This window comes from Ursus americanus, chromosome 12 (genome assembly GCF_024610735.1).
Source record: "Ursus americanus isolate L20-20 chromosome 12, mUrsAme1.1.p, whole genome shotgun sequence".
Classification (NCBI taxonomy): domain Eukaryota; kingdom Metazoa; phylum Chordata; class Mammalia; order Carnivora; family Ursidae; genus Ursus; species Ursus americanus.
In genome coordinates this window covers 41,826,996-41,852,484 of record NC_142138.1, presented here as the reverse complement: position 1 = coordinate 41,852,484, position 25,489 = coordinate 41,826,996, and the positions used below count along the sequence as shown (strand labels likewise).

The following is a 25,489-nucleotide window of genomic DNA, read 5'->3' as shown; positions in this document are numbered from 1 at the left end:
GAAGGGAAAACATGATTCTCAAACATGGCAAGGTGGGAGGCTTGCATCCTAATCACTTCAACTATCTTCCCAAGAGAAAAGGTCAACATCTTCTAGTCTGGGCAACAAACTGAGAGCACCTGGCTCTGCCACCCCTTATGACGATACTCTCTGAGGGTAAAACCGATAAAGATCAGAGCACTACAGCACAGCTTTCTTTGCAGATCCTTGGAATCTTCTTGAGGAAATGAAAATTTTGACAACCCTAAATGCTCAGACGAAACATCCAAGATTCCCCTTACATAACAGGCAACGTCAGGGCAATCCCAAGAAATACAGCTCAGCGCAGCATTGTTCTCGGAAGAGACTTTCAAAATACTGTCGTCTACATGTGTCTTCTCGACTCTGCAATTAAATATTCACTTACTGCTTCCCATAGTTCCCCAAGTCTAGACACTATAATTATCATGACAATTTCTCCAATGTCCTAATTAACAGAGAACAGAAAGCCCTGGGAGAAGAAAACAAGGACCCCAGGACTTCGATTCAGCAGTCAGATCTGCCAATGCCAATGAGGGAATTAGCCAAATATAGAGGAGAGTGATTCATCTCTTTCCTCACTCCCCTATCTCCCCTTGTTTGCCCTTCCTGTATGCTGCTCAAAGGAACATATCCAAACTTCGCTTCCACTTTTCCTGCTTCCCTATTTAATCTTCCTGCCCCAGGAGGTCCTGCACTGGCCCATCTCAGCCAGCAGAATTCAGTAGACATTCCAGCTTGCAGTGTTTTGGAAAGCTTGGTGTTTATGAATAATTTGAATGTTTCCTATATGCTTCAGTACATTTTTATGTGAGCACCTGAACGTGAGCAACTTGAGCCTACGTGAACGGGGCCTAGGTTTCCAATCCAGCACAGGAGGGCTGTTCAAGAAGGATCCTGGCAGGCGGTTCTCCCTACCTTCCCTCCTGTGCTTTAAGGAGGGATCCAGTGAGCTCAGCAAGTAAAGCCACTGGACTTGGCAGGAACACGCACTCATTCAGCTACCTTGGCAGTGAGTCAGGGAGTTCCAGGGGTGCCCAGATGCAGCTCTGGCCAAGGTTGGGGCCGCTTTTCATACAAAGGGCTGGATACTTACTGGCATCTACAGGATGTTTGGTTATGAGCCCAAATTCCCCAGTTCTGTGGGCTGAACCTTGCAGCCCTTCTGGGGAACTCACACCCAATATCATATGACTTCTGCCTATTCACTGTCACCTCTCTCTTTTCAGCTCGGATATTTTAATTTCCTGTTTACTCTATTTCTGGTATTTAAAGAAATTTGGAGAGGTCAGTGGCAAAAAGGGGACCATCAGGAGGTGCCTGGCGGGCTCAGTCAGTGAAATGTGTGACTCTTGATCTCAGGGTTGTGGGCCCCATGTTGGGTATAGAAATGACTTAAAAATATTTTTTTAAAAAGGGAGGGGGGACCTTAAATAAAGGAGAAAAGAGGCTTTGAAGAGATAGAAGAGGGTTCTCTAAGGGTGCCTGAGTGGCTCAGTTAAGCATCTGCCTTCGGCTCAGGTCATGATCTCAGGGTCCTGGGATCGAACCCCATGTCAGGCTCTCTGATCAGCCTAATTCTTCCTCTCCCCCTGCCGGATGCTCCCCCTGCTTGTGCTCTCTCTGTTTCCCAAATAAACAAATTTAAAAATCTTTTAAAAAAAGAGGGCTCTCGGGGCGCCTGGGTGGCACAGCGGTTAAGCGTCTGCCTTCGGCTCAGGGCGTGATCCCGGCGTTATGGGATCGAGCCCCACATCAGGCTCCTCTGCTATGAGCCTGCTTCTTCCTCTCCCACTCCCCCTGCTTGTGTTCCCTCTCTCGCTGGCTGTCTCTATCTCTGTCTAATAAATAAATAAAATCTTAAAAAAAATAAATGAATAATTTTAAAAAAAAGAGGGCTCTCTATTCTCTGTCAATCGTTTTACACACACACACACACACACACACACACACACACACACACGTGTGCGTGTGCACTTACAAACACACATATACCAAGCACCCAGAGCCGTGTGAGACCCTGAGGACCAGGACTGTGGCTAGCTACCCCTGAACACCTCTTAACTCAGGGTAGCAGGGCATTCCTGATGACCCCAACCTCCCCACACTCCCCACTCCTTACATGCTTCCTGTCACTGTTCTCTTTACAGATGAACCGTTAGCCTTTCTAAGAAGCCAAAATGGGTCACAATGGCTCTTTCTGATAATAATGTCATGAGTACAATATTTAACAATTTACCAAGCCCTTCCACCTATATGCTATCCCGTTCAAGCTTCACCATAATCCTGTGAAACAGGTTTCATTATTATTCCCTATTTACAGAAAAGGAAATCTGAGTGCAAATCTAGCCCAGCAAAGTAGGCATGTGATGGCACTGGGACTTGGTCTAAATGCAAGTCCCAGAGACTGTGATATCTGCCGCTTGCTTCTGGCATACACTGCCCTGCCCCCAGCCCCCCAGATCAGGAAAGTCAGATTGGGCTGATGCCTGTGCATCAGTGATCACTGAGGGGACTAGAGGTGGGCACTGGCCTGAGGCGGCCTGTCCATCAGCCGGCTAATGGCCCAAGAAGATGCCTTGGGCCAAGAGCACTACCCAAAGGGACAATGTGATTAAGCAAAGTCATTTGGACTAGCTCTTTCTGGCATTTGGATTGTAGAATTGGCCCATTAATACATAGAGAAAAAGAGAGCAGACATATCTTAGAAGAAAGGCAGAGAGATCACAAGAGGGGGAAGGTCCATACGGTGAGAGAGACAAAGGGAAGAGCCAGGCCCTTGCACTGCCCTGACCCCTGATCAGCTTTCTGGTTCCAGTTCTCTATCTGCAATAAATTCTCTTTCCTAGATGGGCTCGATATTTCTCTGCTCCTTGAAACCAAAAGAAGCCTTCCACTTTCCACCTTGTAGTGTTGCTTGCCTACTATCCCAAAGCAGTGGGATACCTGACAGGTACTCAAAAGGAGGGGGGGTGGGGCAAATGGGTCTTTCAAATCCCACTGTGAGAGGTGGATGGTCTTTTTTCCAGATTCTCTGCTGTTCTGCTTTCCCTCTGCCCACAGGGCAATGATCTGGCCAAGTCAATCAACACAGTTCACTGCAATGTCTCCAGTTCAACTGGTAAGCAGACAACACAACACAACACACCACTGAATCCAGGTGGCTGGTCTGGTTCTTTGAAGATCAACTTCACAAAGATCAAAACTTCTGAATCAGAGAAAGTAATCTATGATAAGGTAAACATGTAGTTTTGATTTACAACTCTGAGACTGTGTTCCAAGGAGAAAGATTCTTATAAACAAAAGGGCACATTTTTTTTCAGTAAGAAAATACTTTAGAAATTATACTGCAGAGCAATGTGATTGCCTTAGAAAATCTGTCTTGTAAATACCTCCCTGTAACTAAAAGATGTAATATTTGGAGGCAGGGAGATGTCTGGAGGAATTTTCTACCTCAAGGAAAGACTTCCCTCAGGAGAATATATTTCCAGTCATCTAGATCTTACAAAAGGGAAGATAATCTGATAGACTACCCAAAACTAGTCTTTGTACTCTTGCCTTTCTTTCTTTCTCTTCAATTTTTCCTTTTCTATTTCTTCTTCAGTCGTAATTTTTTTTAAAGTTAACATGCATCATTTTTATTGTGTTTAGACTTTAGGGAGGTGCCACTCCCTGACTACTTTGTGCCTGTTTTAACACGAAACTTAGCACTAGAATATAAGTGCCCCAGGGGGTTAAATCAGGGCACTTCAAAAGGCAGCTGGCTCTGCTGACCGGAGTACAATTGTCTAAACGATATGATTCAGCTTGTGTTTGTGGTAATACCTACAACATCCCAACCAGGTATATCCTGACATGAACCAGACTGTAGAAAACATCTACAATCTTTCAAAACTAAGGTAAAAATGTTCAAGCCCCCGTTTGTGGTTACCAGGGAGACAGGGCAATGGGTAAATCAGTTAGGGATGTGTTTAGTAGCAAATAAGAACAACGGGCGGGGTGGGGGGGGACACCTAAAACACTGGAGAATGAAAGACTCAGTAGCCTATCAAGCAGTTAAGTCAGGGTATAAGCAGGGCTGACATAAGCCACAAGAGAACCAGGCCCTTTCTGCAACATCCTTAGCAAGTGGCTTTCCTCCCTGTGATCACAGGATGGCTGTTGTGCTTCCAGTTCACACGCTTAGATTCAAGGCAAGAAGAAGAAAAGAGGCATGAATGAGGACAAAGGAAAAAACAAGTGCCAGGTGAATCTGTCCTTTTAAAAAAGTTCTTCCCTTGGGGCATCCCTGGGTGGCTCAGTCAGTTAAGCACCTGACCCTTGATCTCAGCTCAGGTCTTGATCTCAGGATCAGGAGTTCAAGCCCCACACTGGGCTCCACACTGGGTGAGGAGCCAACTTAAAAAAAAAAAAATTCTTCCCTTGGGGCGCCTGGCTGGCTCAGCCAGTGGAGCATGCATGCGACTCTTGATCTTAGGGTTGTAAGCTCAAGGCCCATGTTGGGGAGAGTACTTAAAAACAAAATCTTTATGGAAAAGAAAAAAATAATAAAAAATAATGAAGAAGTTCTTCCTGAAAGCTTACGCAGTAATTTTTGTTTATTGGCTGGAACTGGGCCATATGACCAACCATTCCAGCAAGGGAATCTGGGTAAATAAATGTTTGTTTTCTGCCTTGTATAGCAGAGGGCAATAGGAAAAAGGCTTTCTGTAGGTCAACCCCAATGTCTGCCACAAAAGGTATAGTAGAGGAAAGGAAGTGCCCTAAAGTCACCCACCGAGATGGGAGTTTCAACTAGGCTTACCCTCTAAGGTGAATGTCCCTTTTAAGACTGAAAATAGTTCTCCGGTTAGCGCCCAGTGTTCTATCTGAACGACTTGTGTATGACCAGGCAGACAAAAGATGCCGTCTCAGAAGGTCTACAGGGAGAAAGGTACTGTGTGAATCGGAGATGGTCTGACTGAAGAAAGTTTGCACACCTCTGCTTGGCTAACTGCTACCTGATTCTTCAAGTTCCAGTAAGTATAGCAATTCCTCCAGAAGGCCTACCTTGATTTCTTATACTGAGTGATATGCTTCGCTAAATGGCCCCAGATAACCTTGAAGTCATGTCTCTTAACATCTCTCTCTCTCTCTCGTTTGTAAGGCTTGTTTGATGTCTTCTTTTCCCACTAGCCATGGAAGTTCTAAGAGGATAGAGTCCATATCTGTCATGTTCATTGATAATTCCCAAGCACTTAGCACATCTAGCATATAATAGATGCTCGGTAAATTTTTATTGCATGGAATTAAACTGTCTGGCTCTCCCACTAATATGTTGTGCTCCTCTGTAAGTTATCACATTTATAATGATATAGTTATTTGTGTGATTATTTAAGTAAACTCTATCCCTAACATGGGGCTCGAACTCATAACCCTGAGATCAAGAATCACATGCTCTACCAACTGAGCCAGGCAGCCACCCCATGTGATTATTTGTTTAAAATCTGTTTGCCCACTAACCTATTAGCCCTATGAGAAGAAGGAGTAAGTGAGTTTGATTCACTGATATATCTCCAGCATCTTTCATATTGCCTGGTGTACAGGTATGGGTATATTTGTTCCATAAAAACTTGTTGAATGAATGAATGAATCAATGAATACTTTAGTTAAGATGTGCAACTTCTCTGACCCTCAGTTTCCTAATCTGTAATAACTACTCATAAGTTACTATGATGATTAAGTACCTGGTGTATATAGAACCCAAAAATATTAATTCCTTTTCTCCCCATTGTGAACCCATAGCCTGAATCTCCAGGGTTTGCCCTGAGGATGAAAAAAGGAGAACATGGAATTCAAGGAACTTATCTGGGATTTGGCTCCAGGAACTTTAATCTGCAAGAAGTCTGTGACGGGAGGAAGAGGGCGTGTAAGTCTGTTAGGACTGCCTATCAGATTGTGTGTCTTAAAGAGAGAAATTTGTTTCCTTCTAGTTCTATAGACTAGAAGTCCAAGATCAAGGTTTCAGCAGCACTGGTTTCTTCTGAGGGTTCTCTCCTTGGCTTGTAGCCGGCTGCCTTCTCTCTGTGTCTTCATGTGGTCTTCTCTCTGTGCATGTCTGTGTCCTAACCTCCTCTTCTTATAAGGACACCTGTCACATTGGATTAAGGTCCATCCCAATGATGTCATTTAACCTTAATTACCACTTCAAGGACCCTATCTACAAATACAGTCACATTCTGAGTGCTAGGGGTTAGGGCTTCAACATATGAAAACTCAGGGAGAACACAGTTCAGCCCACAACCGGGAGCAATGGAAAATCTACAACTACTCTTCTCTCAATTCTAAAAATATCTCATACACAATCCTCCGGTGGAGGTAAATAAGTTTTAAAATGCAGGAAACCTTAACCTTAAGACAAATTGCTTCATGAAGCGGAATGCTTTCCGACTAACCGTGTGCCGTCAGTGACACAGGTGAGAGAGGAGGTGCAAGAACGAGAAATAAGTAATTTCACTCGCAAGTTGCTACTGGGAAGGGCAAAGGTATGTAGGCCAAGGGATAAGGATAAATACAATTCATGAGACATTTACTATGTGTCATGCTAAGAATGAGTGACATTAGTCCATTTCTTCTATATATCCCTAACAATAACACAATGCAGCAGATTTATTATCATTACCCTCATTTTACCATGAAGGAAGCGTAAACACAGGATGATTAGGTCAGAGCAAGGTCCAAATCAAAGTTGGTCTGAGGCCAGAGCCCACACTGTTACTGTCTGGGGACAGTTTTCAACATGAGGACATAGAGAGCACAAGAATAGGAGTGCCAAAAAGAGGTAAGAGGGCAGCAAAACCAAACTTCTCCTGCTCTATGATTCTCCAAGAATAAAAATTATAATTGTGTGCATTAATTTGGCCAAGTGTGCTGGAGGCTGCCATACTAGGAATATAGATGCCAAATGCCCTGGGATTTACCCTCCCACCCCAACACACCAGCCCAGTTTTGGAGGTGGGACTCTTATCTATGCAGGAAGGGCTGGACTCAGCCCTGGGTGTTACCCATTCTGGACAGCCTGTGGAAACAGATCCTGTTCTTAAACTCCTCCATGACTCAGGGCTTTCTCTAGGGCATGGTTCTCCACCCCACCAGATCGAATACTCCTTTCTTACAACAAATCTTTTGTAACCCTTCCTTTGCCTTCATGGAATTAAATTCTTAGATAAGATAACCTACCCACACATAATTTCAGGGGGAAAAAATAATAACACTATCTAGGGTGACCAACAGTCCTGGTTTACTTGGAACTGCAGAACTTTCTGGGACACTGGGTTTTCAGCACTAATTCTTAATTATAATATATAAGAGAAATAAAGTAATTAAAAATAAATTAACATGCATCAGAAGCCTTTGCTTGGGCCATGTTCCATTAGAATACCCACTGAATAGTCATTGCTTACACTTGCTTACAATGAATGAGTTAAGAAATAAGAGAATGCTTTTTATGCATCTCTGTTAACAGAAATGTTGGATTCTCATTCTTAGAAAGGTTTAATTTTAATTTCATTGAAAAGTGTCAGATCTCCTGTTACCTTATTTGCACGTGACAGTTACAAATGCAGCCTGATACAGTTGTATCATTCTGGTGACTCAAATCCCATGAGTAGCATTGTGGTGGGTATTGCGATTTTCTGAAATGGTGAGCATTTCTTGATAAAATTCCAAATAAATTAAGTAGGATCTTCCCTTTGTTCGTTGGTGATTGAATTCCTAAATGCTTCTCCCACACCAACCAATTCTCCAGCACCACCTGGTTATCCTGCCCTTTCATTCCATTCTGACACTAACTGGAGTTAGCACAGACCTCCTAGGTGAAGGGCTCAGTCCCACAACATCCCTCCCCTCCTGGAGATGCTAATCACCGATAGTAAGTGCCCAGGTTATCCATACTTCTGTCTGAGTTGGCTCCAAATCAGAGGTTCACCAAGAACCCCTCCTTGGATTAGATAATTTTCCAGAACAGCTCACAGAACTCAGAGAAACACTCCCTTATGTTTACTAGTTTATTATATAGTTAAGGACATGATAAAGGGTATCGATGAACAGCCAGATAAAGAAATGGGAAGGGAGTGGAGTTTCCATGTGCTTTCAGGACACACAACTCTACACAGTACCTCCATGTGTTAATCAACGTGGAAGCTCTCTGAATCTGTATTTGGGGGGTATTCACGTAGGCTTCAGCACATGGGCATGATTAATCATTAACTCAATCTCCAGGCCTTCTCCCCTTCCCAGAAGTCAGGGAATGTAGCTGAGAGTCCCAAGCTTCTAATCGTGTGTGACCAGCCCCCATCCTAAAGCTATCCAGAAACCCACCAAGAGTCACCTCATTAGAACAAAAGGCACTCCTATCACCTGAGAAATCCCAAGGAATTTGGGAGTTCTGTATGAGAAACCAACGTCAAAGTTCAAATATTAGAACCAAAGATGTTCCTAGTGCTTTTAACACTTAGAAAATTACAAAGGTTTTATGAGCTCTGTGCAAGGAACAGGGGGCTGAGACAGATGATAGATAGATAAATAGATAGATAGATAGATAGATAGATAGATAGATAGATAGATAGATGATAGAGATAATTTTACATTTCATTTATGTGTATAAAATGGGATTAGAACCTAGGTTTGAAGATTATAAACAGGTTTTTCACCTACATGAACCTTGATCTGGTGTTATATTTGAGAATCACGTGTGTTGAGGGACAATTCTCTGTTGTATGGGACATTTTACTTATCGAAACATGTCTCTCCTCCCTGGTCCCTGCCTACTAAGTGCTAGTAGAGCTCAGTCATAAATTTCCAAATTGCCCCATTTAGACCCACTTCTCTAGGATGCCATCATAGAGGTGAGGGAACCCCAAGTGCTAACAGAACGAATGATCTACCTGGAGACTTGAGAGAATAGCTACCTTGCGGGGATTATAATTAATTAAAATGAGATACAATATGGAAGTGCACAGCACAATGCCTGGTCCATAATAACCACTCAACAAATGGTAATCATCCCAACTTTATCAGATTTCTTCAACAACCCAAACCTACTCCAGTCTGAGAGCCTTAGAATTTCTACTCCCTCTGCCTGGAATTCTCTTTCCCAGTCTGGCTCCTAATCATTTACATCTTAGCTCAGAAGGTCCCTTATCAGAGAACCTTTCATAGCTACCTATCTAAAGTAATAAACTTCATCCCTTCTCATAGCCTATCACATGACCTTGTTTATTTCATTCACAGCAATGGTCATGGTCTGAAATTACCAGGTTCATTTGTCCACCTGTTTATTGACTCTTTATTCCCAGGGGACTTGTCTGTCTCACTCACTGGTCTGTCACCAGCCTCTAGAGGTGGGCCAGGTACAGAATAAGGCCCCCAGTAAACACTGACTTGAGTGACTAGTGTGATTCTTAAACCAACATAGATGTGGCTTCAACTTAAAACTGATCTAGTTGAACAGATCTTAGAATGAGAGGGCTGCTTGTAAGCTCTTCCAATCTAGCCTCTGGAGGAAGGAGAACCCTTCATAGCATGGACAAGTTAAGAGCAGACCACAATAAATCAATCACCAAGCAGCTGAGCATAAGAGTTGGGTAAATAACTGCTCACATACTTAGCCTCAAATACCCAGGAACATGATGTCTTTTCATTCCCCAGAGGGATCTGAGCAACTTATTTACAAAGAAGTGAAACAGGAGTAGAGCTGGAGTGAAGGGCTAAGAAGGTGGTTACCTAGTCCATGGCGGTGCAAAGAAGTGTTAAAAAGACTGCCAGGAAAATGCAGAGGCCAGAAATGTCCATCTGGAGGACCAGTCAGGCACCCAAGCCTGCCTTAAAGCCAGGAGCTATGGAGACCTTGTCTACCATAGACTTTGAGAAGCCCCTAGAGAACTCAAATTTATGAATAAATACATACGGGGCACTTTCTATATGCAAATCAAAGGATGGGAATTAAATAACCATTTCTAGCTGATCTTGTTCCTGGATTTTTCTCTGAGGAGATTGGAGGGCCCTGTTTTTCCTGATGATTGGATCCCTGGATCTTTGCAGACTCTGGGTTACTAAAGGGCTACCGCTTGAGAGAAAAGTCTAATCGAACAGGCTGCAGAGCGTCTTAATCCTCTCCAACTTTGTTTTTCTTTCCCCCCCATAAGGATTTAGATGCAGAGAATATCATTGTGGGAATAGGCACAGGAATGAGCAAGAAGTTCAGCATCAGATGGACACAGGTTTGAAAACCACCCACCAATGATTATTAACAAAGACCCTAGGTAATTTACATAACTTGCCTGCGCTTCAGTTTCCCCCTTTTAAAATGAAGTTAATAATACTTCTGCTACAGGCTCGTGGACGGACTAAGTAAAATTGCCATGTATATAAAATGTTTAGCACACCTTTTGGAGGCTGCATGCCAAGTATTTACTTCCTCACCCTTAAGTGGGAGGGTGACAATTACTTCCAAGTGGGGGAACATGATGAGGGTTTATGTAGAAAATAGTGAAGCAGAGACAGGAAGGAGGATATAAGTGACTAACAGGAAGAGGTCACAGTTGAGTTATCAAGTGGGCTAAAATTACCTCGGTTCATAATCGGTAGTAAGGGGCCCCAGTACAGCTCAGTGACTCGGCCTGGGTTTTATATTCAGAAAACCTGGCTTCTTGTCCCAGCTCTGCTGCTTGCCAGTGAGCCGGCACAAGGCACTTCACTTCTCAGGCTCTTACAGGTAAAATGGCATTAATAATCTCTGGCTTATTGTGAAAATATACTGAGATATAGAACGGAAGTCACCTGGCTCCCAGCGAGACTCTTATACTCGTAGTAGCTGTCCTTAACCAGCGGAGAGCTGCTGAGCCAGGGTCTGAACAGGCAGGACCAATGAACTTGAACTTCATTTATTTATTAGCATTTCAGCCAGGATAGGCCAGATTATGCTGTGGTTAGAAGTAACCCTAAAATTTCAGTGACTTAAATATGAAGTTTCTTTCTTTCTTTCTTTTTAAGTAGGCTCCACACCCAACATAAGGCTCAAACTCATGACCCTGAGATCAAGAGTCACACGCTCTACGGACTGAGCCTGCCAGGCACCCTGAAGATTTTTCTTTTCTTTTCTTTTCTTTCTTTTCTTTTTTCTTTTCTCTTCTTTTCTTTTCTTTTCCTTTAAGATTTTATTTATTTATTTGTCAGAGAGAGAAAATAAGAGCGAGAGCAAGAGAGAACACAAGCTGGGGGACTGGCAGGCAGAGAGAGAAGCAGACTCTCCACTGAGCCGGGAGCCCAATGCAGGACTCGATCCCAGGACCCTGGGATCATGACCTGAGCAGAAGGCAGACGCTTAATGACTGAGCCATCCAGGCATCCCTGAAGATTTTCTTTCTTTCTCTTTCTTTCTTTCTGTCTGCCTGCCTTCCTTCCTTCCTTCCTTTCTTTTTTAAAGATTTTATTTATTTATTTGACAGAGAGAGAGAGACAGCGAGAGAGGGAACACAAGCAGGGGAAGTGGGAGAGGGAGAACCAGACTTCCCACTGAGCAGGGAGCCCAACTCGGGACTCAATCCCAGGACCCTGGGATCATGACCTGAGCTGAAGGCAGACACTAAACGACTGAGCCACCCAGGCGTCCCTGAAGATTATTTCTTACTCACCCTATTTTCTAGCATGGTCAGGTGGGGGTTCTCCTCCACATCATTGTCATCTTCACTCCAGGCCCCAGGCTGACAAAGCAGCCACTAGCAGGAACATTACTGGTTGCCATGACAAGAAAAAGATAAGACAGGGAAGCATCCTGACTTTCAAAGTTTCCACTCACACTTCACTGGCCAAAGCAAGGCACATGGTGATACCTTCAAGTGGGTGGGAAAGTACAACCCACCATATGTCAGGAAGGAAAGGGAACAAGAATATTTGTGAACAGCCTTAATGACTACTGTAGTTAGGGAGCAAAGACTTCAGAACGATTTAATTATCTCTTTTCCCAGAGAAAGACTTGCCATGAATTAGCTTGTCGAGAATTGGCACGTTACCAAGGATATGTTTTTCTTTTCTTGATGAAAATAAATTATTAGCAAATAATCTTGCTGAGTTGTTGCACTTTTTGCAATATTTTTGGTTGCTATGCCCACTGCTGGGGTTAACTACACTAATTTCTGAAGTCTTCTTTATTGTAGTCAAGAAGATGGCCTTTTAGTCACCCATGGATCTCTTCGTCTCTCCCGTGTAGTAAAGGGGTAGCTCCTTTATGTTCTTTCTAATCACATTTGAAACCCCAAATTTCTGACAGCATCAAAAACATTGAACACTCTGTCAGAAACCATGGATTTGACATGACCTATGTTTGTTTGTGTATTTCCCACTAAGAGTTGGTTCTCTTGAGACCCAGAAGTGTGAGAAACTCATGCTTCCCTCCCACTTGGTAACACGCAGGTGTTTCTCAGATCCTTCTTCTCTAGGAAGTCTTCCTAAAACACAGGAGGTGTCTGGGTTCTCTACTGCTGTATAACCAATGACCCCAATACTTAGTGGTGTAAAAGAACAATAAACATTCATATTTCCCACAATTTTTGTGAGTCATAAATTCTGATGCAGCAGAGCTGGAAGTTTGGAATCGAGTTCTGCTGGGAAGTTGGAGTTAAGATGTCAGCCAGGGCTTATTCCAAGGCTAAAGGTCTGCTTCCAACACTGAGCCAAAGATCCACTTGCAAGTGACTTCCAAGACTCACTCAGATGGCTGGAAAGTTGGTGTTGGCTGTTGACAGGAGGTCCCAATTCTTCCCTGTACATGGCCTCTCCACAAAGCTGTTTGGGGTCCCTTTCCCTCAGTAAGTGAGCCAAGAGAGACAAAGACTGAAGCTGCAATATTTTTTTATGACTGAAACTCAAACTCACACACTGTCACTTCCACATACAGGGTAACATGGGAGGGCATTACACAGTGTGACTACAGGAGGCAAGGATTATTGGATGCTGTCTTGGAAGCTGACTATCACAGGAAGTAACGCAAGAATTCTTTTAATTCACTTGACGTTTACTCCAAATATAAAAATAAAAATTACAAGATAAGTTCTATGAAGGCTAAGACTTTTTTCTGTTTGTTGTCCTTACCCCTTTGGACATGATCTAACATAAGAGGTTCTCAATAAATGTTGGTGTAATGAGTAGGTAAGACAAAAAATCAGGAAAACTTTTGCTTAAAGTCTCTCAGTAAAACATCATAAGTACTATATTTTTTCGGTTTCAAGGAAGGCAGACAAATGCTTGGGGTGTGTGATACACGACGCCTTATCACAATGTAGATACCAAATAAACACTGAGAAAATAAGACCTACCAACTCCAAGTTGATCCAAACTCATCAACTTTTAGAAGCATGAGTTCATCAGGAAGGCAATGTAGCACTTCTAATAGACTTGAAGGTAAAATCAGGAGAAGTCAGATGAGAACCAGTCTTTTAACCCCCTGGGCCTCAGTCTCCCTACTTACAACAGCAGAAGTTTGGACCAAATGATATCAAAGGCACTTCCAGCATGAACATTCTGACATTACTTGACCTCAATTTAAATTTCACTATACATTTAAAGCTAGGCCTATAAGAAACTATTTCTGATCAACTTTATTGATCAGATAGTTCTTCCATATGTGCGTGGTTTGAGGCTAAAATGTGTACATAGGTCTGGGTTTGCTTAAGGTTTGCAGGGTCAATTATTAAGTCTATTTGTATAAAAATTTCAGAAGCTTCCTGGGAAAGAATTTACTCTAATGGAAGTGAGAGTTTGGTCCAAAAACCAATCTCTTAAAAATTGGAAGGGAAAGGTGATTATAGAATCAGCCCCCTGTCTACCTAGCAAATTATCTAATTTTTTAGCATGTACTCACTCACAACCATGTACCCAAGACATGGGCTGAAATTAAAATAGATGCATTAAAATCTGCAGCAGGTTTTTCATGTATCACGTAAAGCTGAACACAGTACTCTAAGAGTGGTCGGCCCACAAAGGAAGAGAATGCAAACATTCCTTCATCTGGGGCTTTAGAAAGTTAGAATTTTATTTGGGGGGGTGTGCATTTTGTCACCTTTTGATTCACAGTGCGTTGACAATAATGAAAACTTCACATAATGTTGTAGTCACCACATCTTCACCTGGACTTCGTATTAAACATCGTCTTGGTAGAATCATCCCATTGTTGTGAGTCCAGGTGTCCTCGGATCCTGCTTTCTGCTACTTAGCCGTGGTGGGGCTTCAGTTAACATCCCCAAACCCCTCCTTCTCCTCCCTCCTGTTTGATCTCTTGCTGGATTGACCATAAGCCACAGGCGTCCACTGGCATAGTTCACTCAAGTCAGCCACCACAGAGAGCAGAGTGGACAGTGGAGAATGGATCTGGAGGAACAAGGGCAGAATATTCAGCACAAGTGGTCTTTTCTGGGTCATTAATGAAAATGTAGGAACGTCCAGGACCATGAATGGAAATCTTGTGCACAGCCACTAGAAATGTTTCATTTGATATTCATCTATTAATCTGAAACACACAGTCCGTATGGTGTAATATCACAAGGAATATTCTTTTTTTGGTGTATTTTTTTAATTTTAATTTTAATTTTAAGTAGGCTCCCCATCCAGCATGGGGCTTGAACTCATGAGCCCAAGATCGAGAGTCACATGCTCCACCCACTGAGCCGGCCAGGTGTCCGTGACAAGGAATATTCTTAACACACTAATACCTCCTTCTCCAAGTACTATTTTTTTCAAGTTTTATTAAGATATAGTTAATATCATACAATTCACCAATTTAGTGTATAAATCAATGGATTTTGATCTATTCACAGTTACGCAACCACCACAACAATTTTAGAACATTTTCATCTCCCCAAAAGAAACTGCATATTTGTTATCATTCACCCTTTATTCTTCCTCCAGCACCCCCAGCCCCTGGCAACCACTAATCTCCTTTCTGTCTCTACAGATCTGCCTATTCTGGACATTTCACAAAAATAGAAGTAGACAAAATGTGGTCTTTTGGCTCCTTTCACTAAGCACACTGGTCTCCAGGCTCGTCCATGCTGCAGTATATATCAGGGCTTCATTTCTTTTTATTGCCAAATGATAGCTGTGAATGTCCATGTGCAAGGTTTTGTGTGGACATACATTTTCATTTCTCTTGGGTATACGCCCGGAGGTAGAATTGCTCTACTCCTATGGATCATATGGTAACTCTGCGTTTCACCTTTTCAGGAACTGCCAGACTGCTTTCCAAAGTGGCTGCACCATTTTACATTTCTACAAGTGGTGTGCCATGTTTCCATTTGTCCATATCCTTGCCAACGCCGGTTATTCATCATTTTCATGATAGCCATCCTCGTGTGTGTGTAGTATCTCCTTGTAGTTGGAGTTTGCATTTCTCTGATTGTTAAAGATGCCAAGCATCTCCATGTGCTTGTTTGTTGTTGGCGTATCTTCTTTAAAGATATGTCCATTTGGGGCACCTGGCTGGCTCAGTCAGAGGAGCGTGAGACGCTTGATCTCGAGGTCATGAGTTCAAGCCCCATGTTGGGTGTAGAGATTGTTTAAATAAATAAAGCTTTAAAAAAAGAAAGAAATGTCCATTCAGGTCTGCAGGCCATTTTTAAAAATTAGGTTATGTGATTTTTATTATTGAATTGTAAGTGTTCTTTACATATTTCAGATATATGTGTCTTACTGTATATATGGTTTGCAAAACTTCTCTCCCATGGTGTGGGTTGTCATTTCACTTCCTTGATGGTGTCCTTTGAAGCACAAAGTTTTTAATTTTGATGATATCCAATCTATCTTTTTTTTTTCGTGTGCTTTTGGAGTTGTATTTTAGTGCTGTTTTGAAAGCTACTTTTTCTTAGCTTCCTGCTCAGTTTTAGAAAAATAGTTCTGATTTCCCTTTCCTGCTTTGAGTTACTTAGAATAGTAGAAGTTAATATTTACTAAGCACTTACTATGTGCCAGGTTTTTGGTAAGAGTTTGGACAGCTTAGGTAACCAGCCCAGGAACCCAGGGCTAGTAGGGATTAATCCAATCTGATTCTGGAGCCCACACTTCACTGTCCTAGTGAACCTATCTTCCTCATCTTGACATTTGTTTCATTTTCACAGGAGGAAAACAGTGTATCTGCTGTTGGTGTTGGACGAGTTACTCTGTCCATGTTCTTTGTTCCTTTCCCTCCCTGAGGTGAGTACTCCGCCTCACCCTTCCTAGGACTGCCAGAATCTACAAAGTGTCCAACACACACACACACTTGTCCAAAAAGGCAAAACAACACCCTCGTTCACGACACAGAATAGCAAGGCCCTGATGCCACAACCGTTGCTGCCCCTACTCTTTTCTTTGGTTGTGATAGTGTCTAGGGCCTGACGCCCAGGAGCAGCTCTGACACTCCTTGGAAGTGAATTCCACTCTGGGGTTGCCTTGGAACTCACACGGACAGCCCCGAAGTCTAAAACAGGCCAACTCTTAATACAATCAAGGTTCATCACGTGGAGCAATAAATGAGAGAAGCCAGTCAGAGGAGCCTCTCAGTTCTTCCTTTCATTTCACAATATTGCTGTTTAGACTTCCACTTTAGGCTTTCTAAATAAATGAGGTCAGAAGTATGTAACAGGAGGCCACAGGCTTCTTCCCCCACACCCTGCCCCCTTTCCCACTGTATCCGATTGCCTATGGAAGCCATTCGGATCTTCAGAACGTCTCTCAGACTCAGCCTTGCTCTCCTACTTCATCCTGCTTGCCACTGCACCTGTTCAGGTCCTTCTGCTTTCTTCGGTGAACTAACTGGACTCATTTCACAGTCTCTTCTTCAATCTAATTGAGTTGAAATAAATCAACCCTTCATGGTTGTCTTCCTCCGTGGCTTATGAGGTCTTTAAGGTCAGAGACCAAAAAGAATTAATTTCCCCAGAATTAAGCTTAGGGTCTGCCATCTAAAGGCATTTAATTAGCCTGGGTGGCTCAGTCGGTTAAGCGTCTGCCTTCAGCTCAGATCATGATCCCAGGGTCCTGGGATCGAGCCCCATGTTGAGCACTCTGCTCAGCAGGGAGCCTGCTTCTCCCTCTCCCTCTGTGGCTCCCCCTACTTGCACTCTCTCTCTCTAATAAATAAATAAATAAATAAAATCTTAAAAAAAGGAAAGGCCTTTAATTAGCATTTATAGAAGGAATACTCAGTGCTATAATATACCCAGCACCTATAGTAACAATTAAATGTCACATGAACCAGGTGTTTCAGGAACCCTTCCTGCCCTGCTATGAAGTGCATGGGCTTTGTTAACATTTGAGGGGGAGACCAAGCGAAAGTAGGCATGTCATCTCACCTAATTTGGTGTGTGTGTGTGGGGGGGGGTCATCCGCTGGCTGGTAAACTCCTCTTTATCTTAGTTACGGAGGAGAGTCTGGACTGTGTCCCCGTTAGACTCATCTCTACCCAAGTCCACTAAGTGATCAGGAAATTTTCTGTGTTTCCTAAACACATTGACATGCAATGTCCTGAGCCTAAACACCCCCTGAACACTGACGAAGGAGTAACCAAAAGAGTTAAGCACTGCAAAATCATTCCTAGTAGGAGAAGTAAGAGTGATATCCTGTCTTAGTAACCAGCTCGCTATGACCTTGTGGGGAAAGCTGGAGATGAGCAGCTAGAACAAGGGCTCACACTGAGCCTTCAGGACCTGTACCATACGGATGCTGCATCTCCCCAGGCCTCTGTCACCCTCCTCACATCCTCTAAGTTGCCTAGGTAACACCCCCATCGCTTTGCCACAGAAAACTGCCCCATTCCTTACAAGAGGAAGTGCTCCCAAGTTGCTGCTGTCTCTTCTTAAGTGCAAAATTGATGCCTTGGGCTTCAGCTGGATGTTTAATGAAAGACCTCCTGTGCCCAGCCCGCTGCTAGCTTTCAAGTAGGAGAAACGTGGGCTGGTCCCGCAGCGGAGCACACGGGGTGCCTCGGATGCCTCTCGTTCTTAGGCAGCGAGGGCTGCGGGCACAAGCAAGTTTCATCGTGAATTACCTAAGGACAGATGACTCTCCGTGGTCAGTATTACTCATCTTCCAAAGATAATGCTGGCCAGTAACACAGGAGCAAAGTATTTTTCAGCCACTAATATGTTTTTCACCTGGCCCGCTGATGAAAACTTTTGGCATTATTGCAGTAAAGTAGTTTTTGTTTCCTTCCTAGATTTATTTCATCACAAAGGTCCCTTGTTAGTTGAGGATGTTTGTTTACTTCCTATGATAGAATTTGTTGATCCCCAAATCTCTCCCCAGATGGAGCGGGGGCGGGGAGGATCTCTCCTTATCCTGCCACAGCAGTAAATAAAAACTTAAAAGTTCGCCTGTAGAAGTAGCAAGATAATTGCAAAGGGAATGTTTATGGATTCAGGGCCTTGATCTATAAAGTGTCCTTAAGAAACTGACATCTTCAATTTCAAAGGAAATTGAGAGATTCCTAACCAACATGTGTCTTTTTGCCCAGGGGCTAGACTCTCAACTTGTCCCCCTCCATTTCCAGCTCACTATCTGCAAGATGAAAGGAACCAATCTAAGATTTCTAGAAGATTCTTGGAATTCAGCGTAATTCAATTACCATTAACATCTACTGAGTATCTGCTATGTGTAGTATTAGGTGGTAAATATGCAATTTTGTACCACTCAGGTAGAGATTCCCATGATTTCTATAACCTGCTTTGAGAAATTGTGCTAGAACAAAGGTTGACACAAACACTATTATTTCTTTTGCTTTGTCAACCTAGCAGCAAAGGAAGAAAACATTTTCCCAAAATGATTTATCCTAAAAACCCTGAGCCCTACAGGGGATTCTCATGGGATAGGTCACTGGGGTTTACGGAAAAGCATTCCAAATTCCTTCTATGCTTTCTTTCAGTAGTGACTTCACTTAACCTTGACAGTGACAAAGAAACTTCTTCAAGGAAAAATAACTTTAAAAGGAAAAAAAAAAGGATTTGAACAATAATTCAATCTTAAACATTCTTCTAGCAGGAAATATGAGTATATTAGTGGTACCAGAAGAATGTGTTAAAAGAGGCTCAACTCGAAAAAGAAAGCATATTTTTTTCTTAAACTCTTTCAAATGACAGAAATTATTCATGGGAACCCAAAAGGGAGCAATCTCTGAGGGTAAAACACTGCTATTTCACTGGTGGGTCTTTAGAAATACCCTAACGTTCCATCCATCCCTGTTCTAAGAAATCAACTTCCATTGGAAAATTCCAGGCTTAGGCAAAAGAATCTATTTAACTTACATTATAATGCAAAACATTTTTTGCCAGAAAACTTCCATCACCTATCAGGGTAGCTGCTTCTTCTCTCTCTCTTTTTTAAATGATACATTACCAAATGATTCTAAATTCTCAGATGCAAGACTGTACTTTCAGGCATCATTTCTATAGTTTGTTACTAGAGAAGTTTCTCTGAACATGGAGAGCACTGGAAACTATGAGAAGAGAGGCAGTGTTCTCTCCTGAGGGTGAAACTGGCTCTTAGTGTTGCTTCTGCCACTGCCATTTGTCACTGATGAACTTTCTCCTCTTCCTTTATGAGAGAGAAGAGGAGAGTGGCTCTGTGAGAATGAGAGACCCCTGAGTGGCTAAGAAAGAAAGAAGGAAGGAAGGAAGGAAGGAAGGAAGGAAGGAAGGAAGGAAAGAGAGGGAGGGAGGGAGGAAGAAAGGAAAGAAGAAAAAAAAAGAAAAGAGGAAAGGAAAGGAAAAGAAAGGAACGAAAAGGAAAAGGAAGGAAGAGAGAGAGAAGGGAGGGAGGGAAGGAATTCTCAGTTGCATTTGCCCTTCCACCCTGATTCTAATGTCAGATTCTAAATGAAATTTACACCAGTAAACATACAAACAGAGGCTTTAGAAGTAAGAATCATTCTAGATTATTTTCCCTTTTCCATTTACCGAAAATACAAGATTTGATTTTTTTGCTATTGCTTTGGTTTTACATCTCAGGACATGGTGTCACCTGCTATTTATTGATCAAAACATAAATCCGATTGACCTCCTTAATTCCCTTTCCCAGCTCCCCTATATCTGATTCACACACTTGTCCTGTCGGCTCTGCCACATTATCACCATCCAAGCTGTCTGCTGCTCTTGATGTCCGTTGCTGCTCTCCTGGTCCAAGCCACCAACATCTCACACAAGGAGTACCACTCTGGCTTCCTAAAATCTCTTCTCTTTCCACTCTTGCTCCCCTAAAATTCATTATTCACATAGTTATCAGGTTACTTCTCAAGAGCTTAAATCTAATCATGTTACTTGATGCGGTAAACAGAAGCAGAAGAAAAATTAAGTTTCCTTACTACCTACAGCCCATTGACAAGTACTTGAAACAACAGGCAGAATGACATTCCTCTAGCAACTTAACTGCCTCGATGTTGATACTTTGCTAAGGGTAAAAGGCAATCTTAGCCTGACCCCAGGATCCTGTAAGTCTACTTTAACATACAAAAATTCCTTTAGAAACTTCCTTTACCTCTACCCCGCCAACCAAGATATATGTTGGCAATCATCCCCCAACCATATGGCCCACCGATATACACCTGAAGGGTCTCATGTCTCAGGTTTTATTAGACAGTAATAAATGACCTTTCCCCAACAATAGCTAGTCCCCTCAAGGTCCTGGAAACCTTGTTTCCAAAATTCCTTAGAGACTTACACTATCCCTAACCCCCTTCCAACTTGAAAGTATGTAATGGGCCACTCCTCATGACCCCAGTACTGGTCTTTCTGCCCACGGGTCCTGCCCCTGTGCTTTAATAAAACCATCTTTTTGCACCAAATACGTCTCAAGAATTCTTTCTTGGCTGCGAACCCTAACATCTTTCCTACGTCATTACTCTTACCCCCTTGACATCTTCTGTGCCTTCCATCACGCTAAAATAAACTGAAACTTTCTGGCCCAGAAGGCCCTGCATGATTTGGCCTACTTCTTTGACCTTCTTGCATATTCCTCATCCCTTACTCACTGCTCCTAGTGTCTATCAAACAGTATTTCTCTAACCCAAACATTAAACTTTTTCTCATCTCAGCACCTACGCAATTGCTGTTTTCTCTTTCTGGAGCTCTCTTTAGATTCTTCTTATTGTCTTTTCTAACCCACGAGTGCTCCATGGACTAACCCCATAGGAATCACTTGGGACCTTAGAAGAAATGTGAATCCCAGGCACAACCGCTCACCTACTAAATTATAATCTGCACTTATACAATACCACCACTTGATTCATATGCAAATTATAGTTTGAGAAGGCCCAGTTTATTTATTTACTTTTTTAAAGATTTTATTTATTTATTTGACAGAGAGAGACAGCCAGTGAGAGAGCGAACACAAGCAGGGGGAGTGGGAGAGGAAGAAGCAGGCTCCCAGCGGAGAAGCCTGATGTGGGGCTCGATCCCAGAACGCCGGGATCATGCCCTGAGCCGAAGGCAGACGGTTAATGACTGCGCCACCCAGGCGCCCCGAGAAGGTCTAGTTTAGATCTCAATGCAATTATTACCTTCTCTGAAAGGCATAACTGACCCTCAATCCAAATTAGCTTCCCAAATCACTCTTTATTACACCATGTATTTGTTTTTTTCTGATGGCAGTTAACTTTATTTTTTTAAAGATTCATTTATTTATTTTAGAGAGAGTGGGGGGGGGAGGGAGGGGCAGAGAGAGAGAAAGAGAGAATCCCAAGCAGACTCCCCACTGAGCACAGAGCCCAACGTGGGGCTCAATCCCATGACCCCGAGATCATGACCTGAGCTGAAACCAAGAGTCAGATGCTTAGCTGACTGAGCCACCCAGGTGCCCCTGCAGTTACCTTTAGATGAAAATATTTATTAACTAATATCTTTATTGGTTTTTCCCCACCAGAGTGTAAGCTCTGTGAAAGCAGGGGCCATATTTATGTTGTCCACTACTGTCTTCCCACCTATCCTATCTCATCAATACATATTTGATAGATAAATGGATATTCAAATACAACTTTAATCTTAATGATCAAAGAGATGGTGAAACAGAAGGGAGGGAAGGAAGGGGGAAGGAAGGATGGAGGGAGGAAAGGAGGGGTGGGAAGGAGGAGAGAAGGAGGTAGGGAAAGAGGGAGGAAAGAGGGAAGGAGAGAAAGATGGCTGGCCTTGGAAGATGACAGGGTAATAAATGAAATGGATTATAAAGGACTGCAGAGGTAAATAAGAGAAGATCACGGCAGGCTCCCCAGTGTGGTGTCAATTATGCTATTATTATCATTTCTCATCTTCTAGAGCTTGTAGAACACTGAAGATGGAAGCTTTATACTTCCTACTGTACTGCCAGGAATATATCGCCAATTAGGAGCTATTAAGAAGGAAAAAGTATCTTAACAACATGTGTGTTGTGCAAAACCTCAGTCCTGCGTTTCTCCTTTATTCTCACATGACTACCATGCTCATGACGCCTCTGATACCAGATGTGCAGAGTTTGGGGTTTTCCATATCAAGCAATTCTGTGACACCAGCTGGGTGTCCTACAAATTAACTCAATTCAGACATCCACCTGCAGAAGACATCAGATCAGGTGAAGGGCTCAGTCCCATGAGACTGCCCCCATTTCAAATGACGATTTAAGTAGTAGGTCACCACGTTACCCATAACTTCTGTTTGACATGGCTACAATCAGAGGTTCCCGTGACTTCCACCCCCGTGGATTTGATTATTTGCTAGAACAGCTTACAGAACTCACAGAAATATATACATTTACCAGTCTATTAAAAGATGTGATAGAGGATACACATGAACAGCCAGATGAAGATATACATAGGATAAAGTCGGGAAGAGTTCCCAGGGCTTCACCCTCCCAATAGGTAAAGGTGTTCACCAACATGGAAGCTTCCCAAAGCCCATACTATTGAGACTTTATGGAGACTTCCTCATGGTCAATTGTTAACTCCATTTCTACTGAGAGTCAGATTGGGTAATTAGACATCAGAAGTTTGTGCCTTGCAAATAGTAGGCAATCAATACCTATGTACTGAATGAATTAAGAAAAGAATGGTTCCCTTTCCTCATCTCTTTCAGGATGGGTAACTCTATAAACAAATGTTAACACTCTCCTGGCCAAAGATGGAGACTGTGTGGTGAGAATAATGGCGAGCACAGGTGGAAGGGAGTGTGTTACAGCTCCTCCAGCAAACCGTCCTTCCCCTTGGTGAGCAAGGGCCATGAAGCCCTGCTCTAAGAGTGCAAGAGCTGGGTCTGCCTCGCTGGCTCAGTCAGTAGAGCGTGTGCCTCTTCATCTTGGGGTTCTAAGTTCGGGCCCCACGTTGAGTGTAGAGGCTACTTAAAACCAGTATTTAAAAAAAAAAAAAAAAAAGGAAAGCAAGAGCTGTACAGTCACACCACGCCTGCTTTAATGCTCTGCTATTGCCTTCTGAGGGTTTTTTTTTTTTTAAAGATTTTATTTATTTATGTGACAGAGAGACAGCCAGCGAGAGATGGAACACAGCAGGGGAGTGGGAGAGGAAGAAGCAGGCTCCCAGCGGAGGAGCCCGATGTGGGACTTGATCCCGGAACGCCAGGATCATGCCCTGAGCCGAAGGCAGACGCTTAACGACTGCGCTACCCAGGCGCCCCACCTTCTGAGGTTTTTAATAATTGTGTCTTTGAGCTTGGATTTTACACACTGATGGGACCAGGAGCACGTGTGTGAATAGAGGAAACAGGTACAACATGAGTGTCTACGCTTCCTTGCTGATCCGTTTGCATGTCACAGTCTTGATGACCCATGAGCGCAGAATTACCATGGATCCCCAGGGTGCCTGGGAGATCAGTACTACCCAAGCAAGGACAAGGTGACTGAGCTGGTGGGCATTCAGAGCCCTGAGGGCACTTGCTCTCCAGTTGAACCAGAACTTGATTTGAATGCAGAAAGAAAGTAATGGTGCTCTAAATGTAAATAATGTCAGTTATTTAGCAAATGACTGAAGAGCCCTATCATAGCCTTTCTTATTCATGTTATTTCCCTGAATTAGCCAACCACATATGCAAAATATGATAACATAGAAAGAAAGGGAAAAATGAAAACCCAAAGTTCCTCCTCTTTTCTTTTCTTACTCACCAGTAACCAAAGGTAGAGTGTTGATAGTGTGTGTGTCATCTGGTGAAATCAAAACAGTTGAGTTCGTATTGTCTGGCACTTCCACTGTTCTGGTTAGCACCATACCTGCATGTGTGTCTGCGCCACGAAATACAGATTGTGTGATTTCACTATTTGGCATATAAGTTTAATAATATTCTTATATTGGTATTTAGAATGTCCAGTGAAGGGGGTGGGCAAAATGGGTGAAGGGAAGTGGGAGACACAGGCTTCCAGTTATGAATGAAGGAGTCACGGGGATGAAAGGCACAGCACAGGGAATAGAGTCACTGGTACTGGAATAGCGTTGTCTGGGGACAGATGGGAGCTACACTTAAGGTGAGCACAACATAACGTACAGACTTGTCAAATCACTCTGTTGGACACTTGAAAGTAATGTAATATGTATGTCAACTATACACCAATTGAAAAAAGAAAGCAAAAAGGACATTGCATAATATAAAGATGAACGGTAAATTTTATGATAAAAATCTAAAATTTTAATTTTTACTTAGGATGACATTAAGTAGCAAATAAAAAACACCATCACAAGTCAAGAGAAAGAATGAGGCAGAAAGGAGAAAACTTCCTATTTCAAAAATGACTGCTTTTACTCTAACCTCTAACTTGCTTCTAGCTACGGTTGGCAAGCTATCTCTCAACCGGCTTTTCTTAAAGGAGATGAGCCTTCTTCTCTACCCCCTAAAGCCACCACGGACTATTTTGAATATACACAGTTGAGTATTATCTCCACCTGCTGTGATTTCCCTTTGATGCGAAGATGTACTCATTAACCAAACCTTCTCTGGATGGACTAGCAGCTCAACGCTTGAAAGGCAATTGTTTTCTGTTCCCTACAGACTAAACCAAGGCTTGTCCAGACCAGAACCACCTGGCAACCACTGGTTGGACACGCAGATTTAAAGTTTAACTTTACACAAACAGTGCAGTGCTGTCCAGGGCAAGGTCCACAGAGACAGGCCCTGACACCCTTGCCTTTTAGCGTCTTGATGGCTCTGGATCATGGAGACCTTTAGGTTTTGGCCTCCACAGGGAGATTTCAAAGAGATAATGCTTCTTGTCTCTGAAAGACCTGATGGTCTCTAGCCAGTTGGGTAACCAAAACCATTTACCCTACAGAGCTCCTCAAGCACAAAGTGCCGGAGAGAGAAATATGCGAGGCAGAGGGTGCGTTTCTCAATTGCACCTGAAAGGGTGCATGATGGCTGGTGGAAAGCCTGGCATGGGAAGTCAGCCCTGGGACCTGGGGCGAGCCACCCTCCATCATCTAGGCCTTTCTCCCCTCATTTCTAAG

The 25,489-nt window shown here is 43.0% G+C and overlaps 1 non-coding gene and 1 pseudogene across 1 annotated transcript; both read left to right on the top strand.

Moving 5' to 3' along the window:
• LOC123794897 (small ribosomal subunit protein uS5-like) overlaps positions 1–25,489 on the top strand; it is a 48,643-nt pseudogene that overhangs the window by 15,844 nt on the left and 7,310 nt on the right.
• Positions 19,442–19,652, top strand: LOC123795432 (small nucleolar RNA U3). The gene has a single exon (XR_006780481.2). It is a non-coding gene; the product is annotated as a small nucleolar RNA U3 (small nucleolar RNA).